Below are 12,654 nucleotides of genomic sequence, written 5' to 3' on the forward strand. Positions count from 1 at the left end.
CGCTTGCTCTACCCTGACCTTCTCCAAGAAGGCGGGGAGCATCGGAATCGGTGGAAATGCATACAGGAGCCCTGGCGGCCATTCGTGAGCCAGTGCATCGACTCCTAGGGGGCTGTCGAGGTCCTTCACCGAGAACCAAAGGGGACCGTGCGTGGTCTCTCGCGAAGCGAAGAGATCGACTTGCGCTGTGCCGAACCAGTCCCAAATGCACTCTACCACCCGAGGGTGAAGACGCCATTCGCCTGCAAGAGGACCTCCTCTGGACAGGAGATCCGCTGCGTAATTGACTCTGCCCGGTAGGTGAACCGCACGCAGAGAGTCTAAACGTGTTTGTGCCCAAAGCAACAGCCGTGTTACCATCCGTGTTACCGTGGTGTTGTCTGACCGCACTAACACGTGCTTGCCTAGAAGCACTGGCAAGAAGTGCTGAAGGGCGAGGACCACCGCTCTGAGTTCCAGAGCATTGATGTGGGCCGACCTCCAGGGTCCTGACCACACTCCGCGAGTCCCCGACCCGTTCCAGACTGCTCCCCAACCCTGGTTGGAAGCGTCGGTCGTAATAACCTCCCTTCGGAAGATGGGACCCAAGCGTACGCCCTGGCGGATGTTCGACGGAACTTTCCACCAGCGCAGTGCTTCCCAGCAGGTTCGGGATACCCTCAACCTGCGGTGTTTGTCCCTCCGCGGATGCAACGCGAAGGCATTGAACCAGGCCTGCAGAGGTCTCTGGTGTAGTAAGCCCAAAGGAAGGGCTTGCGAGGCGGCAGCCATCAACCCCAGCATGCGCTGACACAGCTCCATTCTGACTGTTTCTCTCAACCTGAATACGGAGAGACACCGCTCCAGCGAGGCAACTAGAATTCGGTCTGTTGGCTCGGCACGAGGCGGCTCTTTTCTGAATTAACCTTCAGACCTAGCCGGTGAAGATGGTTTGTAACCGTCACTGTGTGCTGTGCCAACTGCTCCTTTGACTGCACACAGACGAGCCAGTCGTCCAGATAGTTCAGCAGTCGGACGCCCTGAGCCCGCAAGGGAGCTAAAATGGCATCCATACACTTCGAAAAGGTTCGAGGAGCTAGAGACAGGCCGAATGGCAGGACACAAAACTCGTAGACCCTGCTCTGAAATGCGAATCGTAGGTACTTCCTGTGACCCGGACAGATGGGAACGTGAAAGTATGCATCTGTGAGGTCTACGGTGGTAAACCAGTCGCCCTGCCGGACAGACTGGACGATGTGCCTGTGCGTAAGCATCTTGAACGACAACACCCGTAGGTATTTGTTCAGTAGTCGCAGATCTAAAATAGGGCGGAGCCCGCCGCCCTTTTTTGGCACTAGGAAGTATTTGGAGTAGAACCCCTGGTCGGTCAGAGCAGGGTCTACTAGTTGAATGGCACGCTTCTTGAGCAATGCCTGTATTTCCGCATTTAGAGCTGAGGACTGAACCGAGTCCTTCACTGCAGTTACCACCACTCCCCTGAAGGGGGGGGGGGAGGTTAACCGGAACTGAAGGGTGTACCCGGTGAGTATAGTTTTGCGCACCCAGATGTCGTTGGTGCATTGTTGCCAGAACAGGAGCTGTGGAACAGTGCAGGGTTGGGTTAACGGCTGCCGGGGTTTCTCAGGGCTGCTTAGGCTGCGCTCATTCGCGAGGGGCCTGGCCAGAGCCACGAGGACGCGGTCTGCCACCTCCTCTAGGGCGCCACCCTCCGCGCTGCGGTCTTGCAAACGCGGGTTGGCTGCGTGCTGAAACCCCCAAAGGGGCGGTTTTACTGCCCTGTGGGTGCGCTTGCTGCTGCGGCGGTGCCCTGCGCCATTGGTGCTCCTGTGGCCGCCTTGGCTGGAAGGGTTTGCTTGGCCACATCTTTGCCAACTGCTGCGACGCCTCACGCGCCTTGACAGAGCGTTGCAGCATCTCCTCAACCGCTGGGCCAAATGTGTGCCCCGGGGATATAGGAGCATCTAGCAATGGGGCCTTATCAGGCTCCTGTACCCTGGCCTGCGAGAGCCAGAGCTGCCTTCTTGCCACCACAAGAGAAGCAATGCTCCTGCCCTGTGCTCGCGCATTCAGCTGAGCTAGTTTAACCAAAAGCTGTGCAACTGCACCCAGCTCGGTCCTAAGTCCAACAGATGGGAACTCAGGCAGATCACGAATCAGCGCCGCCTGGTAGACCGTCAGGAGGCTGGCCACGTTAGACAGCCTAACTGCCTCTGTAGCCGAGGCATACCCCTTTTTCAGGTGGGCCTCCGTAATCCTACACTGCCTGTTAGGGCAGGAGGGGTCCTTAGCCAGCCCCGATAATGTCGGCGCCTTTACTAGCACGGCGAACGCAGCGCCCACTGGCGGAAAGGACGCTAACCCAGCTTCGCTCGCCCTTGCGAGACGTTGCAGGGGCGGAGGCCAGGGCCGTCGAGGTGGACTGCACCTCCTTAATAAAATCCAGGAATGCCGGGAGCATCCTGGACTGAAGGGGCAGAGCCGATGGCAACTCAAATAGAGAGCATCGTGTTGGCTCTAACGCAGGCCAGTCCACGCCTAAGTTGCGTTGGCCTTGGCCCACGCGCATTTCTGCATCCTCGGTGTAGCTTAGGCTAGACCGTGCGTGTGCGTGTAGTCTGCTCTGCAGTGTTCCTTCCCCACCGCGGCGCATTCCCGCCACGTGGTAATTGTACTACACCCTCTTACTTGTATTATTGCTGCAGCGTCCAGCAAAAAAAAAAAAGAAAAAAGAAAATCCCTTTCACTATACAGAGGAAGACAACCACCAACGTGCAAAATCCCCAGCACCATCAGGTAGGTATTGCACAGCATCAGACACCGTACCAGCACTTAGCGTCTCCGCTTGGCGGGTCAGCTGACGCGTAGGCATCTGTGCTAGCGTTCCGCGCTTCGGCGCTCGCACTCCGGCGCTTTTGGTGTCAGCGCTTGTGCGCTTGGTGCAGCGCTTCGGCGCTTTGTGCAGCGGTGCAGCACTGCCCAGAGTGCTGGGATGCCACCTCAGGCTCCGTGCTCTCTTCAAAGAGCGGATCTGCGTCAGATGCTTCCCTTGAGACAGCATCGGCGTCCCACTCTACTTCCTGGGGTTGGCCGTGACGCACTGGTGGAGGAACCATCGGCTGACTAGCGATGGGTCCGGTTGCTAGCTCTGGGGCCCGAGGCGCCACATTCGCTAGGGTCATGAGGAGGGATTGCTGTCCCATCATGAGCTCCATGAACTGTGACATCTTGGAGGTGAGCTCAGTCACTACTGTCCTGATAACGCCTGCCCCTTCGAGGGGAGTGAGAGTGCCTTCTCCGGCAAGGCGACCAAGATCTGGATCGAGACTCCCGACGGGGGCGCGCCCCGCGAGAGGAGGGACTGCGGGAACATTCCCGAGTACGCCTGGCTGGAGACCTCTGACCAGCTGTAAGCTGGGAGGATGGGCTCCGAGGGAGCTGAGACGACACCGGCGGCATCACAACAGATGACGGTGGGGCTGAGACGGTGTGGGACGAGCCCGAGGATGGGGAACGACCTCCAACCGCCTTCCTAGCTCTCTGGCGAAGGGTGCGCGTCTGAAACCCCGCACATAGCTGGCAGTATGCCCTATCTGCCAGGGCAGATGCGGCATGGTCCGGCCCCAAGCATGCGACGCAATCCTCATGTGGGTCGCTGGCAGGCAACTTGGCCTGGCAGGTCACGCAGTGGTGGAACCCAGACATGGTGCCGATGTGCGTGCGTGGATCGCCGAAGCGTGTAACACTGACGTCGAGCACCGAAGTGCGTGCGTCGAGCACCGCCGCATCAAGCGCTGAGGTGCGTACGTCGAGCGTCGAGGGTGCGTGCGTCGAGGGTGCTTGCGTCGAGCACCGAGCGTCGAGCACCGAGCGTCGAGGGCCGAAGAGTCGAGCACCGAAGCGTCGAGCACCGAAGCGTCGAGCACCGAGCGTCGAGCACCGAAGCGTCGAGCACCGAGCGTCGAGCACCGAGCGTCGAGCGCTGATGGAACGTGCACCGAGCGTCGAGCACTGAGTCCCAAGTGCAGAAGCACTAAGCACCACGCGCAGAAGCGCTGCACAAAGCGCCGAAGCGCTGCACCAAGCGCACAAGCGCTGACACCAAAAGCGCCGGAGTGCGAGCGCCGAAGCGCGGAACGCTAGCACAGATGCCTACGCGTCAGCTGACCCGCCAAGCGGAGACGCTAAGTGCTGGTACGGTGTCTGATGCTGTGCAATACCTACCTGATGGTGCTGGGGATTTTGCACGTTGGTGGTTGTCTTCCTCTGTATAGTGAAAGGGATTTTCTTTTTTCTTTTTTTTTTTTTGCTGGACGCTGCAGCAATAATACAAGTAAGCGGGTGTAGTACAATTACCACGTGGCGGGAATGCGCCGCGGTGGGGAAGGAACACTGCAGAGCAGACTACACGCACATGCACGGTCTAGCCTAAGCTAGACCGAGGATGCAGAAATGCGCGTGGGCCAAGGCCAACGCAACACGCCTAACAAATAATAATAATAATAACAATAATAATAATCACTGAAATAAACTCAGAGAAGGGGAAAAACCAGCTTCTCAAGCCTAAGCTTATGGAGTACAATCAGTGTACAGCTCTAAGTTCTACCGCTACTGAGGCTGAAGGCAAAAGAGGAAGTGACTCTCCGCGCGTTGCGTATAGTAAGCTCCCAGGGGGGCGGGCTTACACGGCAGCTTGCGCGGAGGCCTATCGGCAGCTTTGACATAAAGCTCAGCCAGTCCCTACTGCCTGACGGCAATGTCCCATACCTTGATGGTTATTTTCGACTTGAAAGGGAACATACTACGCGAGCATGTTATGCTGTTGATATCTCACTCACTGTACTCACTCTGGAGAGCTCTGGTTTACGCACAGACCTGCACAACAGCGCCAAAACCATGTAGCGGCGGCAGCAGTATTACATCCGTAGTGGTTTAGCATTACCCATAGAGAATGAATGGGAAATCGTTTAGGGAGACGCGGGTTCGACGTTGCTTTATTATTGTGTTCTATTACATGTATCTTCTCTTCTTTCTCCGTGTCTCCTGAAACACGCATCTCTTTTGTTTTTCTCCGCCTCTCACACCTGTCCATTGATTTAAAATCTGAAATTTGCAGCATTAATATTCAGTTTTCTCATTTAAATATTTCGTATGTGAAGCATTGGTGGTTCAGTGGTAGAATTCTCGCCTGCCACGCGGGAGGCCCGGGTTCGATTCCCGGCCAATGCAAACATCTTTTTTTTTTTTTTTTTTTTTTTTTTTTTTATTATTAAAAAAAATAAATAAATAATGAACATTGTTAGATTTGGGAAGAAACGGCTCCGGCAAATCCTGATCCTTAAATCAAATCACATGGCTTTGTTTGTCGGGATGTTTCTCAGTGGTGAATCTTAATACTTACGAACAGCCGTCCGGTAAACCGCTCCATTGAAAAAGAACCGTCTTGTTTTTGTAAGCACTCCACAACTGAAGCGCAAACTTTATCTTGAAGTAACCGATTGGCGTGGTGTGAGCTACACAATAGCCGTTCTGATAAATGACCGAGGAGAAAATAAAGAACAAGATAATAAAACACGGCAGCCCCTCCCACTGTGTACTGGATTTCAATTCACTGCAGCCCCTAAACATACACTGGACTCGAGACATAAATGAGCTGTTTTGCTACTTTTGTTTTCAACATAGAGTCAAACATAACAGTCCAATCGTTCAGATTAATTTATATAAATAATTACTACAATACCCAAGAGTACTTTACGAACGTATTGAAGTAAAAATAAGTATAAAAACTGCATTCACGTTCCTGTTCCAGTCACATGCTGCACAATCCCCAGCTAAATCTAACACAAGCACAACGATTTGCAATGCTTTTATTTACTACAATTATATGTAAAACGGCATTAAAATAGCCCAGGTTAATAGGTTGTGAAGCGCTTACTTTACCCCACAAAGCAACTATAAACTATACGTATATAACGCAAAGGTTGACACACAGATGCAGGCATCACGTTTTTTTGTATCCCTGTCACTCGTTTCTTCGCAATAAACAAAGTGGCAAAAGACACATTTTCATAAGTAATAGCAATACTGAGGTTTACTTATGCCTTTTATTTTTAGCTGTACACACAAGTGAAAACTGTCAAATTGAATTAAACTTAACAAAATAAATGTGGAAAGGGGGAGTTGCATAGTTTTAATCAAAGTTTCATTTATCAGTGGCGCGTTTGCCCACTGGGCCCCAGACATTGGGGCCCCTTCGAGGGCAGAGCTGCCAGACCAGTATATTTGAAATAATTCCAAGATGCAGATAGCAGTAATTAGCGATTATACAAAATAAACGCACTGTTTATTAGGTATATGCAAGCTTGTGTTCCATACTGCATCTGGGTATTTTGAGTAAATGGACAAACAACTGATTTTAAACTTCCAACGAAGGAAGCTTGTTTATGGCAGCTTTCAACTCACTTTAAAACACAGTGTCTGTGTGCAAATCTCTGCCTCTCCCCCACCTTGAATCTTAGCAAATAAGCATGATAATAACGCAACACTATCCGATAACTGGCAGCCACTGGTACATTGATTGCACTCATCATTTCTGTAATGACTATGCATATAACATAACAGAAACCTAAACATGTCATCACGTATAACGATAGGTTGCGGATGCAACCCCGGTTCCCTGAAAGAGAAAATAACCATCAAGGTATGGGACATTGCCGTCAGGCAGTAGGGATTGGCTGAGCTTTATGTCAAAGCTGCCGATAGGCCTCCGCGCAAGCTGCCGTGTAAGCCCGCCCCCCTGGGAGCTTACTATACGCAACGCGCGGAGAGTCACTTCCTCTGTTGCCCTTCAGGCCATGAAGGCCTCCAGAGCGACCTCGCGGCTTGATGGTTATTTTCTCTTTCAGGGAACCGGGGTTGCATCCGCAACCTATCGTTCCCTTTCAAGTCGAAAATAACCATCAAGGTATGGGAACAGTGTACCCAAGCCGTCGCGAGGGAGGATTCTCGGCAGTAGGACAGACTTACGTCATAACGCAACTGCGTAGGCAGTACATCTACACATATGTGGAGCTGCGCCTCAGCGTCTATGCTCGCAATGACACCTGTCCTAAGGTGGAATAGTCACACCATATTGTCAACCACTCTACACGTCCGCAACCTGAGGCGTCATAGAGTGTAACACAGATGCTCCAAATGACGGAGCAGAGGATTCCAGTACATTTAACCGGTGGACCCTCGTAAATGTATGCGGTGTAACCCAACTGGCTGCAGCGCAAATGTCAGACATCGGCACCCCTCTAAAGAGGGCCCAGGATGTTGCCATACCCCTAGTGGAATGCGCCTTCAACTGCCCTGGTGGCGGAAGGCACACAGAATCATATGCTAACTGAATAGCATCCACTATCCAATGAGAAAGGCATTGCTTAGACAACGGCTGACCCAAAGTCTTAGAACCATGGCATATGAACAGTTGTTCTGTTTGCCTCACAGTCCTTGTGCGGTCAATATAACACCTCAATGCCCGCACAGGGCAGAGCATGTGTAACCGCTCTTCCTCTGGGGAAGAAAAAGGAGGAGGATGGAACGCCATCAACTCGACTGGTTGGTTCATATGAAAGGTGGATATGACCTTGGGTAAAAAGGCCGGATTTGGACGCATGGAGACCTTAGAACCGTCTCCTGCGAAACGAGTACATGATGAATGCACCGAAAGTGCATGTAACTCGCCCACACGTTTATGCTGATACCACTGATAGCAAAAACGCAGTCTTTATAGACACGAACTTCATATCCACTCTGTGGAGAGGCTCGAACGGTGCCTTGGTAAGGGCTTCTAGCACCACATCAAGGCTCCATGACGGTAAACTGGTCGACCTTGGAGGCCGCAAGCGTCTTGCGCCCTTTAGGAACTGAGATGCCAGAAAATGGCAACCAGGTGATAACCCGTCAATGCGTACATGGCAAGCCGAAATAGCGGCTAAATACACTTTAAGTGTAGAGGGAGATTTCCCCTCATCTAGCAGCTTCTGCAGAAACTGTAATATCACTGCCATAGGGCAGGAGACCGGGTCATGGCCCTCAGCCAGACACCAACTCTGAAACAATTGCCACTTATACGCATACTGCGACCGAGTAGAGGGCGCTCTCGCACTCTGAATGGTCGATATAACCGCCGTCGAAAGCCCTAAGGCTGACAGGCGCTCCCGTTCAGGGGCCAAGCCCATAACTGCATGAGTTTGGGGTTTGGGTGCCATAGCCCTCCTTGGGCTTGGGACAACAGGTCCGCTCGCAGAGGGAGCTCCCTCGGGCGACCGTGCAACAACTGCACCAGACACGGGAACCATATCCTCCGAGGCCACCGAGGAGCGATCAGAATCACTGTCGCTTGCTCTACCCTGACCTTCTCCAAGAAGGCGGGGAGCATCGGAATCGGTGGAAATGCATACAGGAGCCCTGGCAGCCATTCGTGAGCCAGTGCATCGACTCCTAGGGGGCTGTCGAGGTCCTTCACCGAGAACCATAGGGGACCGTGCGTGGTCTCTCGCGAAGCGAAGAGATCGACTTGCGCTGTGCCGAACCAGTCCCAAATGCGCTCTACCACCCGAGGGTGAAGACGCCATTCGCCTGCAAGAGGACCTCCTCTGGACAGGAGATCCGCTGCATAATTGACTCTGCCCGGTAGGTGAACCGCACGCAGAGAGGCTAAACGCGGTTGTGCCCAAAGCAACAGCCGTGTTACCATCCGTGTTACCATGGTGTTGTCTGACCGCACTAACACATGCTTGCCTAGAAGCACTGGCAAGAAGTGCTGAAGGGCGAGGTCCACCGCTCTGAGTTCCAGAGCATTGATGTGGGCCGACCTCCAGGGTCCTGACCACACTCCGCGAGTCCCCGACCCGTTCCAGACTGCTCCCCAACCCTGGTTGGAAGCGTCGGTCGTAATAACCTCCCTTCGGAAGATGGGACCCAAGCGTACGCCCTGGCGGATGTTCGACGGAACTTTCCACCAGCGCAGTGCTTCCCAGCAGGTTCGGGATACCCTCAACCTGCGGTGTTTGTCCCTCCGCGGATGCAACGCGAAGGCATTGAACCAGGCCTGCAGAGGTCTCTGGTGTAGTAAGCCCAAAGGAAGGGCTTGCGAGGCGGCAGCCATCAACCCCAGCATGCGCTGACACAGCTCCATTCTGACTGTTTCTCTCAACCTGAATACGGAGAGACACCGCTCCAGCGAGGCAACTCTTTGTGTCGACAGGGTCGCTTCCATGGACACAGAGTCCAGAGGCAGACCCAAGAATTCGGTCTGTTGGCTCGGCACGAGGCGACTCTTTTCTGAATTAACCTTCAGACCTAGCCGGTGAAGATGGTTTGTAACCGTCACTGTGTGCTGTGCCAACTGCTACTTTGACTGCACGCAGACGAGCCAGTCGTCCAGATAGTTCAGCAGTCGGACGCCCTGAGCCCGCAAGGGAGCTAAAATGGCATCCATACACTTCGAAAAGGTTCGAGGAGCTAGAGACAGGCCGAATGGCAGGACACAAAACTCATAGACCCTGCTCTGAAATGCGAATCGTAGGTACTTCCTGTGACCCGGACAGATGGGAATGTGAAAGTATGCATCTGTGAGGTCTACGGTGGTAAACCAGTCGCCCTGCCGGACAGACTGGACGATGTGCCTGTGCGTAAGCATCTTGAACGACAACACCCGTAGGTATTTGTTCAGTAGTCGCAGATCTAAAATAGGGCGGAGCCCGCCGCCCTTTTTTGGCACTAGGAAGTATTTGGAGTAGAACCCCTGGTCGGTCAGAGCAGGGTCTACTAGTTGAATGGCACGCTTCTTGAGCAATGCCTGTATTTCCGCATTTAGAGCTGAGGACTGAACCGAGTCCTTCACTGCAGTTACCACCACTCCCCTGAAGGGGGGGGGGAGGTTAACCGGAACTGAAAGGTGTACCCGGTGAGTATAGTTTTGCGCACCCAGATGTCGTTGGTGCATTGTTGCCAGAACAGGAGCTGTGGAACAGTGCAGGGTTGGGTTAACGGCTGCCGGGGTTTCTCAGGGCTGCTTAGGCTGCGCTCATTCGCGAGGGGCCTGGCCAGAGCCACGAGGACGCGGTCTGCCACCTCCTCTAGGGCGCCACCCTCCGCGCTGCGGTCTTGCAAACGCGGGTTGGCTGCGTGCTGAAACCCCCAAAGGGGCGGTTTTACTGCCCTGTGGGTGCGCTTGCTGCTGCGGCGGTGCCCTGCGCCATTGGTGGAGCTGTGGCCGCCTTGGCTGGAAGGGTTTGCTTGGCCACATCTTTGCCAACTGCTGCGACGCCTCATGCGCCTTGACAGAGCGTTGCAGCATCTCCTCAACCGCTGGGCCAAATGTGTGCCCCGGGGATATAGGAGCATCTAGCAATGGGGCCTTATCAGGCTCCTGTACCCTGGCCTGCGAGAGCCAGAGCTGCCTTCTTGCCACCACAAGAGAAGCAATGCTCCTGCCCTGTGCTCGCGCATTCAGCTGAGCCAGTTTAACCAAAAGCTGTGCAACTGCACCCAGCTCGGTCCTAAGTCCAACAGATGGGAACTCAGGCAGATCACGAATCAGCGCCGCCTGGTAGACCGTCAGGAGGCTGGCCACGTTAGACAGCCTAACTGCCTCTGTAGCCGAGGCATACCCCTTTTTCAGGTGGGCCTCCGTAATCCTACACTGCCTGTTAGGGCAGGAGGGGTCCTTAGCCAGCCCCGATAATGTCGGCGCCTTTACTAGCGCGGCGAACGCAGCGCCCACTGGCGGAAAGGACGCTAACCCAGCTTCGCTCGCCCTTGCGAGACGTTGCAGGGGCGGAGGCCAGGGCAGTCGAGGTGGACTGCACCTCCTTAATAAAATCCAGGAATGCCGGGAGCATCCTGGACTGAAGGGGCAGAGCCGATGGCAACTCAAATAGAGAGCGTCGTGTTGGCTCTAACGCAGGCCAGTCCACGCCTAAGTGACGGGCTGCCCTCTCCACCACTGACCAGATAGGGTCATTAGTATCCAGCACTTCAGGGTCGTCCTGCCCAGAGTGCTGGGATGCCACCTCAGGCTCCGTGCTCTCTTCAAAGAGCGGATCTGCGTCAGATGCGTCCCTTGAGACAGCATCGGCGTCCCACTCTACTTCCTGGGGTTGGCCGTGAGGCACTGGTGGAGGAACCATCGGCTGACTAGCGATGGGTCCGGTTGCTAGCTCTGGGGCCCGAGGCGCCACATTCGCTAGGGTCATGAGGAGGGATTGCTGTCCCATCATGAGCTCCATGAACTGTGACATCTTGGAGGTGAGCTCAGTCACTACTGTCCTGATAACGCCTGCCCCTTCGAGGGGAGTGAGAGTGCCTTCTCCGGCGAGGCGACCAAGATCTGGATCGAGACTCCCGACGGGGGCGCGCCCCGCGAGAGGAGGGACTGCGGGAACGTTCCCGAGCACGCCTGGCTGGAGACCTGTGACCAGCTGTAAGCTGGGAGGATGGGCTCCGAGGGAGCTGAGACGACACCGGCGGCGTCACAACAGATGACGGTGGGGCTGAGACGGTGTGGGACGAGCCGGAGGATGGGGAACGACCTCCAACCGCCTTCCTAGCTCTCTGGCGAAGGGTGCGCGTCTGAAACCCCGCACATAGCTGGCAGTATGCCCTATCTGCCAGGGCAGATGCGGCTTGGTCCGGCCCCAAGCATGCGACGCAATCCTCATGTGGGTCGCTGGCAGGCAACTTGGCCTGGCAGGTCACGCAGTGGTGGAACCCAGACATGGTGCCGATGTGCGTGCGTGGATCGCCGAAGCGTGTAACACTGACGTCGAGCACCGAAGTGCGTGCGTCGAGCACCGCCGCGTCAAACGCTGAGGTGCGTGCGTCGAACGCCGAAGCGTCGGGCACCAAGCGTCGAGCACCTGAAGTGCGTGCGTTGAGCGCCGCCGCGTCAAGCGCTGAGGTGCGTACGTCGAGCGTCGAGGGTGCGTGCGTCGAGGGTGCTTGCGTCGAGGGTGCTTGCGTCGAGCACCGAGCGTCGAGCACCGAGCGTCGAGCGCCGAAGCGTCGAGCACCGAGCGTCGAGCACCGAAGCGTCGAGCACCGAGCGTCGAGCGCCGAAGCGTCGAGCACCGAAGCGTCGAGCACCGAAGCGTCGAGCACCGAGCGTCGAGCGCCGAAGCGTCGAGCGCCGAAGCGTCGAGCACCGAAGCGTCGAGCACCGAGCGTCGAACACCGAGCGTCGAGCACCGAGCGCTGATGGAACGTGCACCGAGCGTCGAACACTGAGTCCCAAGTGCAGAAGCACTAAGCACCAAGCACCACGCACAGAAGTGCTGCACAAAGCGCAGAAGCGCTGCACAAAGCGCCGAAGCGCTGCACCAAGCGCACAAGCGCTGACACCAAAAGCGCCGGAGTGCGAGCGCTGAAGCGCGAGTACCGAGCGTGGAACGCTAGCACAGACGCCTACACGTCAGCTGACCCGCCAAGCGGAGACGCGAAGTGCTGGTACGGTGTCTGATGCTGTGCAATACCTACCTGATGGTGCTGGGGATTTTGCACGTTGGTGGTTGTCTTCCTCTGTATAGTGAAAGGGATTTTTTTTTTTTTTTTTTTTTTTGCTGGACGCTGCAGCAATAATACAAGTAAGAGGGTGTAGTACAATTACCA

General features: G+C 55.1%; 1 non-coding gene across 1 annotated transcript; it reads left to right on the forward strand.

The window, feature by feature from the left end:
• Positions 1–5,155: 5,155 nt before the first annotated feature.
• On the forward strand, positions 5,156–5,226 carry trnag-gcc (transfer RNA glycine (anticodon GCC)). Its single transcript has one exon. It is a non-coding gene; the product is annotated as a tRNA-Gly (tRNA).
• Positions 5,227–12,654: the final 7,428 nt, after the last annotated feature.

Source organism: Acipenser ruthenus, chromosome 2 (genome assembly GCF_902713425.1).
Source record: "Acipenser ruthenus chromosome 2, fAciRut3.2 maternal haplotype, whole genome shotgun sequence".
NCBI lineage: Eukaryota > Metazoa > Chordata > Actinopteri > Acipenseriformes > Acipenseridae > Acipenser > Acipenser ruthenus.